Here is a 9,944-nt window from a genome sequence, read left to right as displayed (position 1 = left end):
GCATCAGGAGGGAGGTCCTTAAAGGTGAGTCTAGCTGCCTGAAATCCCCTGCTACGGCAGCCTTTGGCAGGGAGCCTGAAATTGAATCACTGAAGTAGAGTTAGAAGGGACTCCGAGGGTCATCTAGTCCAACCCCCCGCAATGCAGGAATTTCAACCAAATAATACATGACAGATGACCATCTAACCTCTGCTTAAAACCCCCTAAGGAAGGAGTGTCCATCACCTCTCATGCAAGTCTTTTCCACCATTGAAAAACTCTTATTGTCAGAAAGTTCTTCCTTATATTTAATCAGAATCTCCTTCCTCGTAACTTGAATGCATTGCTTTGGATCCTAGCATCCAGAGCAGGAGGAAACAAGCTTGTTCTATCTTCTGTGTTGCAGTCCTTCAGATATTTGAAGATGGCTATTATATCCCCTCTCAGTCTCCTCTTTACCAGGCTAAACATACCCAACTCCCACAGTCATTCCTCATCTGGCTTGGTTTCCTTTGCAGACGCTTGATCATCTTGGTCACCCTCCTTAGCACACCTCCCAGCTTCTCAATATCCTTCTTAAATTGTGGCACCCAGAACTGGACTTGGGACTCATGTGGAGTCTGACCAAGGCAGAATAGAGTAGGAGATGGAGAAAAAGCTCTTGCAGCAGGAGGAAGGACAGACTGCTGGTCTTTCATGTTTCCCTCCTGGGCATCTCCACATATATAGGCCTGGCAGCAGCTTGTCTGTGTCCCTATTTTCTGGTGACACTGGGTGACTTCAGGAGTGGTCTGGAATGGCTTCCTTAAAAGCTTCACATTAGGGGGGCTTCTTCTGAACACTCCTACTGCTGTGGCCCTTGAGACAGAACGTGGCCTTCAGGATGGCTGGAGGCTGAAGCGGATGCTTTGCTGCCCATACAACTTGCCTTGCTTGGGCAAACAGCAGGGTGCATGACCACCTCACCTCCGTCCCCACTGGTCCATGTCTGTGCTTTGGGCACACTAAGTTGTGGAAGAATATGGGGGAGGAGGCTGGACAAAGCAGGTTCTATGTCACTTGTTCTCTTTGTGGGAGTCAAGGCCACCATGGGGCCGGCAGCACAGCTTCTGGGTGGGCTCAGATTGCTTCCATGCTTCCCAGGGGCACTGGATACTGCTGAGCAGACCTACGGATGCAGCCCCCTTCCTCACTACCACCACAACTCACCTGATTGTGCCTCATCCCCAGGGCTGGGTGGTAGGAGGCGAATGAGTCTTGCCAGCATCGTCTTCCAGCTCGTTTGCTGAGTCCAGGAATTCCTGCAGCATCTAGGTGCTGTATATAAAACAGTTTTATGGATTGTGTTTCTGTGAGCTTTCTCAAACTGAATGCAATTGGGAGCCCTTTAGGAAGATGGATTGGCTACCATGGGAGGTGTTTGCCTACAATAAGCCATGGAATCCACACGGAGAAATTCTGCAGGAGACAAGGAAACCACATGACAGATACTGAATGCTGCAAGGCAAGGGGGAACCACTTTGGGGGACGGATGAGCTCAACATGCTTCTGTGGTTGCTGCATTCATTTTGTAAATCTGATACGGTAGTTGGGGCCCTCACTTCTGCCTAGAAGCTCTCTGGTCAATTAGGCGTAACATCCGGTAAGTTATAAAGACTCCTCCGATGGTGGCAGATAACCCTGGCCCCTCTGACTGCTCTGGGGCAAACTGATGTTCAGCCCCAGGGATTCAGAGTTTATCTATGAATGGAACTTTAGCTGGTTCTGGGTGTAAGCAGCCCTGCTCTCGATCTCCCTGCCCTTGCGGTGAGGTTTCTGCTGGAGTAGCAAGAGCAGTGCAGAGCCATGAATGGAGACTGCAGAGGAGCTGCCCTGGGTGGGTAGATTTCCATAAGCAAGAGATTAATGCTGATAACAAACACTCGCAGCTCTTTGAAGAAGGAGGATTGTTGCAATGCATTGTATAATGTCTTGTAATGAAAATCCACGGGCAGATTTATCCTCCAGCATTTTTAAACATTTGAAGGAAAACTGCTTAATGATCTGCCTTTTGTGCTGGGCTGTCCTCTGTGTTAGTTCGACGGGGGGAAAGCTGCCTTGTGCCTGACACATTTGTTATGTTATTTCCACTAATAAGTGCATTTTTGTGCACAATTCACCCTGCTATATGCATTTTTGAACACATGACTTGGCTGGGGAATGGCACTGTAAAATTTGGAGAAGTGCAGGTTTTGAAGGAGTGTGTTTTAACTGAGGTATTGCTTCAGAATGTGTGGATCACATAGTATTGTTTTGGAATGTGAACAGATTTCTTCCCCATCCCTCCCAGGAAGGACCTGCAACTGGAAAAATGTCCTCTTTTGCTGCTGGTGGTGCCAGATGAGGGAAGTACTGAAGGAGCCCAGCCTAGAGACCAGGCAGCCTTGTCTGCCTGGGCAGAGATCATACTCTGTCTGCTCCCAGGAAATCCCATCTCTCTTGAAGCCTTGGAGAGTCAGGGTTAGGGGTTCCCTGGCAGAAACATCTCACAATAACCCATTGGGTTGTGCAACCTCTCTGGCAGCGGGGAGCCTCTGCTGCTCTTCTGAATCAGCTTGGCAGGAGGAAGGACACTGGTCCCTCAGCCCTGCAGCCAAGTCCCCTGATTTGTTTAGCTCTCTCTTTTCTAAAGATTTGTGGGGTGTTATTTATTGCTGGTTTTATGGCTGGTCACTGTATTAGGAGTGTTGTATGGCTCCCAAGACAGACCTGTAACTGAATTACTGGCCAGCTGTGCCTCTTTCCAGGGAGGTTGACATCGCTGGGCAGAACCTGCCAAGGAAGCTGGAGGGTTTTGTGGACTCTGCTAGCACAGATGAAGCAGGGGGAGAGATGAGTGAAGGACTGCGAGCCCCTTGAATCTGTGCCAACCAGCCAGCCAGAAGCCCCAGAGATTGCATTGGGTGGGGAAATTCCCCTTGGCATATTGTAGAGGGTGCCCCCTTGCAGTACTTTGTAAGGGGCTCTCTGTATACTTCAAATTCATCTCTAAGAGGAATGTGGGGCAGGCATACTAGGGAACTCTCCCCTCCCCATTGGACATGGGAAGTGAGGGGTGCTAAGACACATATTTGAAAATGGGCTTTCAGAGTGAAGAGAGACGTTTGGTCCCTTCATTCTAAGTACAGAAGGAACAAGCCAGGTGGCAACTACAACTCCTGCTGACTTTAATTTGGAGGATGCAAAATATGAAATTTTACAAGCTATCAGAGAGCAACTGCAAGGAGAGGTCAGGCTGTTTCTCCACCGAGCTCAATGTTCCACGAGGATCTACTGATTGACAGTACTTGCCCCTGCTCACCTTTATTGGCCCTATGTGAAGATGCCATCCTGGATTTGAACCCGCAACCTTCTGCAAATCAAGCAGGCACATCATCATTGACTGAGCTGCAGCTGCCCTGCCCCCTTGGTCAAAGGACCAAATATCCTCATAGGGAGCAGCTCCGATCTCTTAATCATTTTGGTTGCTCATTTCTGATCCCTTTTCAACTCTATATTACCGTATTTTTCGGCCATAGGGCGCACCGGTCCATAGGGCGCACCTAGTTTTTTGGGGGGAAAATAAAGAAAAAAAATCATTTCCCCCCAGGGCTCGGGGCTGGGGCGGGGGAAGCCCGAGCTTCCCCCGACCCCAGCCCCCAGAACAGGCAGCTCTCCACAAGCCGTGGAAGAGCTGCGCGAAGCCCGAAGCCTGGGGGGGCGCTGAGCTCAGCACGCCCCCAGGCTTCGGGGTGCAGGCAGCTCTCCAAAAGCCGTGGGAGTGCCGCGCGACTTTGTGCAGCCCTCCCACAGCTTTTGGAGAGCTGCGCAAAGCCCGAAGCCTGGGGGGTGCTGAGCTCAGTGCGCCCCCAGGCTTTGGGCTTCGCGCAGCTCTCTGCAAGCTGTGGGAGGGCTGCGCGAAGTCGCGCAGCCCTCCCACGGCTTGCGGAAAGCTTCCTGAAGCCTGGAGAGCGAGAGGGGTTGGTGCGCATCGACCCCTCTCGCTCTCCAGGCTTCAGCGAAAGCCTGCATTCGCCCCATAGGACGCACACACATTTCCCCTTCATTTTTGGAGGGGAAAAATGCGTCCTATAGGGCGAAAAATACGGTATCTTTTTGTGAGGCAAGATGACCAGAACTGTACACAGGATTTCCAATGTGGTCACACCACAGATTTGTATAATGGCCTTATGAGATAGGCAGTTTTACTTTCAACCCTTTTCCTAATGATCACTAGGATTCAACATTGCCTTTTTCACAGCTGCTGCACACTGGGTTGACAAATTCATCCACTATGCTCCCAAGGTCTCATTCCTAGTCAGTAACTGCCACTTTAGACCCTATGAGCATCTATGAGAAATTCAGATTTTTTTTTTGCTCTGACATGCATTAAATTCTTATTATTTATCGAATTTATATACCGCCCTATACCCGAAGGTCTCAGGGCGGTTCACAAAACAAATACAGATGCTGAATTTTCCATGACTGTTTGACACGTATTTCAATTTTCCAATGTTGCCACCCTGGGCTCCTTGTGGGAGGAAGGTGAGATATAATAATGCTGAGTATCAGAACAGGCCCCCAGGATGGTGGTGCAGCCAGTGGCGGAGGAAGGGGGATGCGGTCCGCCCGGGTGTCATCCCGGGGTGTGTGTGACAAAATGAGATTTTCTTTAAAAAAAAAGAGCTCATGAAACTTTTTAGGGGTGACGTGGTGGCTTAGGCACCTGCAGGTTCCATGCTGCCTGTGATTTGCGTCTGCCTCTTCCTCAGCCGCCCTACAGCTGAGGGGGAGGTGGTGGAGAGGCTCCAAGCATTAGAGACGCTTGCCCCCCCCTCCATGGGCAGCTTGCCCTGCCCCTGGCTGCAGGACACGCCCCTGCACTAGGCACCTGAGCGGCTAACTACGCCACTGGGTGCAGACAACAGCTTAATAATAATAATAATAATAATAATAATAATAATAAATTTTATTTATACCCCGCCTTTCCCGGCCAGAGCTGGGCTGAGGGCAGCTAACACCAATTAAATCATAGTAAAAAAATAATAGGGGGAAAAGGGGGGGCAATTTAAAATACAGGTTAAAATGCAACTTAAAATGCAGCCTCATTTTAAAGTAGCCGATAAATCAAGACCATACGGGGAGGGAAACATAAGGGTCAAACTGAGCCCAAACCAAAGGCCAGGTGGAACAGCTCTGTCTTGCAGGCTGTGTGGAAAGATGTCAAGTCCCACAGGGCCCTAGTCTCTTGTGACAGAGGGTTCCACCATGTCGGGGCCAGTGCTGAAAAGGCCCTGGCCCTGGTTGAAACCAATCTACGGTAACCTCCTTGCGGCTCAGGACCTCCAAAGTGTTGTTATTTGTGGACCTTAAGGTCCTCCACAGGGCATACAAGGAGAGGCGGTCCCGTAGGTATGTTGGTCCTAGGCTGCATAGCTTGGCGGGTTGGCCCACAAATCCACAGCTCTGGCCTGCACCCCTATAAGTTGTCCTTTTCTGAAAGCAGGCCCCCTTCCAAGGCACAGGGAACACTGCTCAGGGACGGCTTAGCTGCACCTCATTTGCCACAGATAGGCTGTCACACACAACCAGCCGTCATCACTGAATTCATAATAGGAGCTGGACACAATTTGTCCCCTAATTCTGAATGCAAAAGAAAAGAGGGGATAGGAGCCAGACTGTATCCTGACCTGCAAGGGGTGCGGGAGGGCAGGCGGTGAAGGGGGGGGTGATTTTTCTCCTGCGCTGCAATGTAATATTGCAGCTTGAGCCATCGCCCATCTCCAATGTTTTGCAAATGAAATTGCCATGAAGTTATTTACTCTCCGGAGATTACTGAGCTCTTCTTGGCTTAGTTCTATCCAGCTAAGGAATCTGATGTGTAAGAAAGCTCCCTCTCCACCCCCCACCCCCCCGCCTCTCCTCGGCACACATTTTGTTCCACGTTTTGCAAGCTGGTGATACTGATGAGGTTGGAAAGTTGTCTTTTGGAGTTAAGGATCAACTCTGGTCTTAATTATGCTGACAGCGGTTGCATTCTGTAGGGCTCCAGTGGGCGGATGGAGGCGTGGGTCCCCTCCAGCAGGTGAAGAGAAAAACTGTATTCCCTGCAAACTCTTCAGCCTCCCAGGCTAGAAGTCAAGAGCAGAAAAACCCTGTTCCTTTGCATCTGGAATTTCACTTGTAGTAAAGCAATTTCACTGTAGCAGTGAAGCGTATAGAAATTACTCTAATTACGTAGTATAGAAATGTCATCTGTTGGTAGCTGATGTCGGATTATTTGTCTGGGGGAATCTCTGCTATGTATGCATGCTGTGGAAGCATTTTTATTAGGAAGCCAGGAGGTTCCAATTCTGCTCGCTACCCAGGCAGCAATGCAGGCATTTGCAAATAGCACTTTAACTCTTCATCATTTTCTTTCCACCCCTAATGCACTGAACAGTTCTCAACAGCAACACTTTCCAGGGCCTGGGTTAAACTAGACATCAGGGAAGCAATGCCTAAGAGGTGCATTCGTGGAAAGAGGTGGTTTTCAGATTGCCCACAAGTTCCTCCTGCCATGGAAACAAACTGGTCTGGTTGTCCTGGCTCCAGTCTAGTTGTTTCGTCTGTGGGCAACAAGGTCTGGTGGTCTTGATCCAAATGCTACGCATATTCAGCATTTCTGACTTGTGAATGGGGGAGAGTCAGTCTCTAATGAGGCTGTAAGGCTGCCATTCAGCCCTGTCCACATGAGCAAAGAGGCCCTCACTGTTATAACATGCTGGATTGTGACAAGTTACCATGACTGGGAGGCATCTGGTGGGAGGGGAAAGCCTTTTTACGAAAGACCTCGGTCAACCAAACCATAAGCAGGGGCGCTGCAGATGTAAGTCAAGCTGCATTCCTCCCTCCTGCCCACACCAACTTTTGTCCAAGGAAGAGGATGGCCCTCCCCTTCCAAACCTTGTTATGTGCAAACCTATAATACTCCCCAGACATGATTTGCTAAGACCAAAATGGACAGTTGGCTGGCAAGACTAGTTCTTTATGGTCTTTTAATTCCAAGGCAGATCAATAACCTTGTAATTGACTTCAACAGATGCTCATATATACTCCATGGGATTGTTTTATAAGCCATGAGCTGCAGAGCACCAGGCAAGAGGCGCCAAATCTCTCCTGAATTGAGCTCAGGCCCCAACACAAAAAGTACGTGGGAAGTTTCTGTAGAGGAAGGCTGAGCCCATGAGTGGCAGGAATGAAACACCACCACATATATTTATAACAAAACACACACACACACACACACACACACCCTTTTACATGTAACTTAAAATAAAAGTCCTGGCAGTTTGTGAAACATTTTCAGACTGCTAGAAGAAGAAATGAAGCTCAAAATCTGGGAGCCTGCCCCAAGAACACCGTTCCATCAGCCGCACGTGAGATATGCTTCTTCAGCCTTTTCCAGGAATGTGAGGAGCTGCTGTAGGACCTCTTTTGCTCACTGTTCTTTTCTTCCTAGAAGGCAGAGCCTTCTCCTCTTTTGGCTGCTCTCTATTCACTTTGGAAGTGACAGCATCACCTCCCCAAGGCCTCGCTGGTGCCAAGATCACTGATTCCCCCACATAGAGCTGCAGGCTTTAGAGCATGCACAGAGAACCAAAGTGGTGCAAATTCTCTCTGCACACGTTCCGAGTGGAAGACTGAACCTGTCCCAGATCCCACAGTCGGCTTTGGCGTTTTGACAGTGCAGGAGGGAACCACCTTGACGGCCCCCAGAGGAGGGATGCCTTCGGTTGGTGGTGGGGGCCTGTTGCTTCCTCTTTTACGCACAACTGCTAGTTTATTACATGGCTTTATCTGTCATTTCTCTCCATCTCCCGAGGTATCCCCAGATTCCCCCAAGGGCAGGAACGCGCAATACAAACGGAATGAAGAACAAAACAAGGTCTTTTGACACCTTGAACACACGTATTAAGGCAGAAGCTCAGACCGACTCCTCCATATGATTATTGCTATTGCTATTTGCATCCCTAATGGTCTGCTTGCTTGGGAGGGATCTGCAAGCCAGCGCTGTTTTCGGAAGGAAGCCCCTCCCCCCGCCCCTCTCCCCCGTTTCCTCCACCTTTTCAGAAGCAGGAGAAGAGAAACCTGCAGAGCGCCCCCCCCCGCCCCTTCCAGGCAGCCCCCTGGAGCCCCGGCCTGGCCTTGGGGAGCCGCCTGGTGGGAGAGGGCGCGTAGCAGCGGAAGGGCTTCCCCCACCCGCTGGCAGCACGTGGCCCCGGAGGGCCCGGCTGGCCTCGCTCTGCCGCCGGACCCGGAGCTCCCGAGGCGGCGCGGCCAGCAGGGGGAGGCGGCTGCGTCGGGGCGGCCGAGCCCTGGCGGGCGGGGAGAGGAGAGGAGGCGGAGGCGCTGCAGTAGCAGCGGAGGAGGAGGAGGAGGAGGAGGAGGAGGAGGAAGGCAGACGAGGCGCGCGCTGCTCCGCTCCGCTCCGCTGTGCCAGGCGAGCAGGCGAGCGAGCAACTGGCTGCTGCGACGGGCGCGATGGGAGAGCGAAGCGGCGCGGCGCGGACTCCTTTCCTCGGAGCCGGCCGTGGAGGCGCCCTGCTCCGGCCGCTGACAGCAGGAGCCGCCGCCGCCGCCGCCGCCGCCGTACATTGCCCGGTAAGTCGGCGGAGGGACGGCGGAGGGTGGGCCGGGCAGCGCCGCGGAGAGACGCGCAGCTCCGCGCTCGCTCGCTGGCCTGGGAGGCGCCAAGGCAGCCGCCGAGTCCCGAGGGAACCCAGCCGCCCTCCCGGCGCGTCCCCACGAGGCGGGCGGGCGGGAGCAGCGGCGGCACACGCCTCGCCCTTGCCCGCTCCTCGCCGCCGGTGCCACTCCGGGCTGAGCAGGCGCCGCGGCGGGCTTCTTCGCGACCCCGTGGAAGAGGCGCCCAGCTCCCTCGGAGTCTCCCCTCGCGGCGGGTGGGGGGGGGGTTAAATGCCGACGTGGGGCTGGGGGGCTCTCCCACGGTGGAGGTAGTTCCCCCGACTCTTACGTGAGCTGCTGGAGTATGGAGGGGGGGAGAGAACCCTTGATGGTGACTTCCAGTGTTAGTGGAGCCCCCCCCCCCCGCCAATCGTCTCCGGACGGATCCACGGAGCTAGCTTTGCGAAAGAGGCTCTTCCTGAGCGAGGACACATCGAGGGCTGGCGATGGGCAGGGGGCGGTGGACGGAGGAGCAACGTCGAGATGTTGCCCGATGTCAGTTTTCCTTTTGCAAGCTTGCCGAGTTTGGAGGGTCTCCTCGCCGAGGGAGAGCCGGGAGGATTCAGCGCCCCCAGCCCCCTCCCCCGAAAGAGGCGATTGATGGAGCAAAATGGTTTGATGTTGGAGCTCTCCGTCTCCTGCCGGCTAGTTGCGAAGCGGGCAATAGATCAGGGCGCATTAAAAGCAAGCGACGAATTAGTGAGATGGAAAGGACTCCTAATTACCCTTCGGAGTTGACTCCAAAGTAACATCGCAGGAGACAAACATGCCTTCCTAAGCAGGGGAGGGTTTGCTAGGACATTGGCATGGCCCCTTCTCTTTGGTTCAGATCCTTCTGCCCCCAGGGGACAGCTGTGCACACTCATGCTGCACTCTTGTCCTCAGAAGCCCCTTTTCTCCGGGTCTGGGAAACCCTGATGCTGCTGGAAGGTGTTGTCAGAGGGTCTCCCCTGTGCTTGGCCGCAGAGCTGTGGGGAGCCTCAGCACCAGCAGGGGCCGGGCTGCTTGGCAGCAATGTGTCTCCACTGCCCCTTGTCACTGTTGGTCAAGAAAAGGGATGGTGGCGGCAGCAGCAGCAGCGGGGTGGGACCAAACCACCATCCTGCTGCCCCAGCTCCTCTGCTGTCCTCAAGGTGTCTTCCCAAAAGATTCCTTTCAGTCTCTTGCTTCTGAGTGATATTAGCAAACCATGGAATGTGGCCAAAAGCTGGTTTTGAGCC

General features: G+C 52.8%; 1 protein-coding gene across 1 annotated transcript in view; it reads left to right on the top strand.

The window, feature by feature from the left end:
- Window positions 1-8,442: 8,442 nt before the first annotated feature.
- The window catches only part of UNC13C (unc-13 homolog C), a 132,481-nt gene continuing 130,979 nt past the window's right edge, over window positions 8,443-9,944 (top strand). The window contains exon 1 of the mRNA XM_079953541.1: window positions 8,443-8,640. The gene's annotated coding sequence lies outside the window, so the exon portion shown is untranslated. The remainder of the gene's footprint in view (window positions 8,641-9,944) is intronic.

The sequence above is a fragment of the Podarcis cretensis genome, assembly GCF_951804945.1.
Source record: "Podarcis cretensis genome assembly, chromosome: 14".
Lineage (NCBI taxonomy): Eukaryota > Metazoa > Chordata > Lepidosauria > Squamata > Lacertidae > Podarcis > Podarcis cretensis.
Note: the sequence above shows the minus strand (reverse complement) of the source record. Positions and strands in the feature narration are given on the sequence as shown.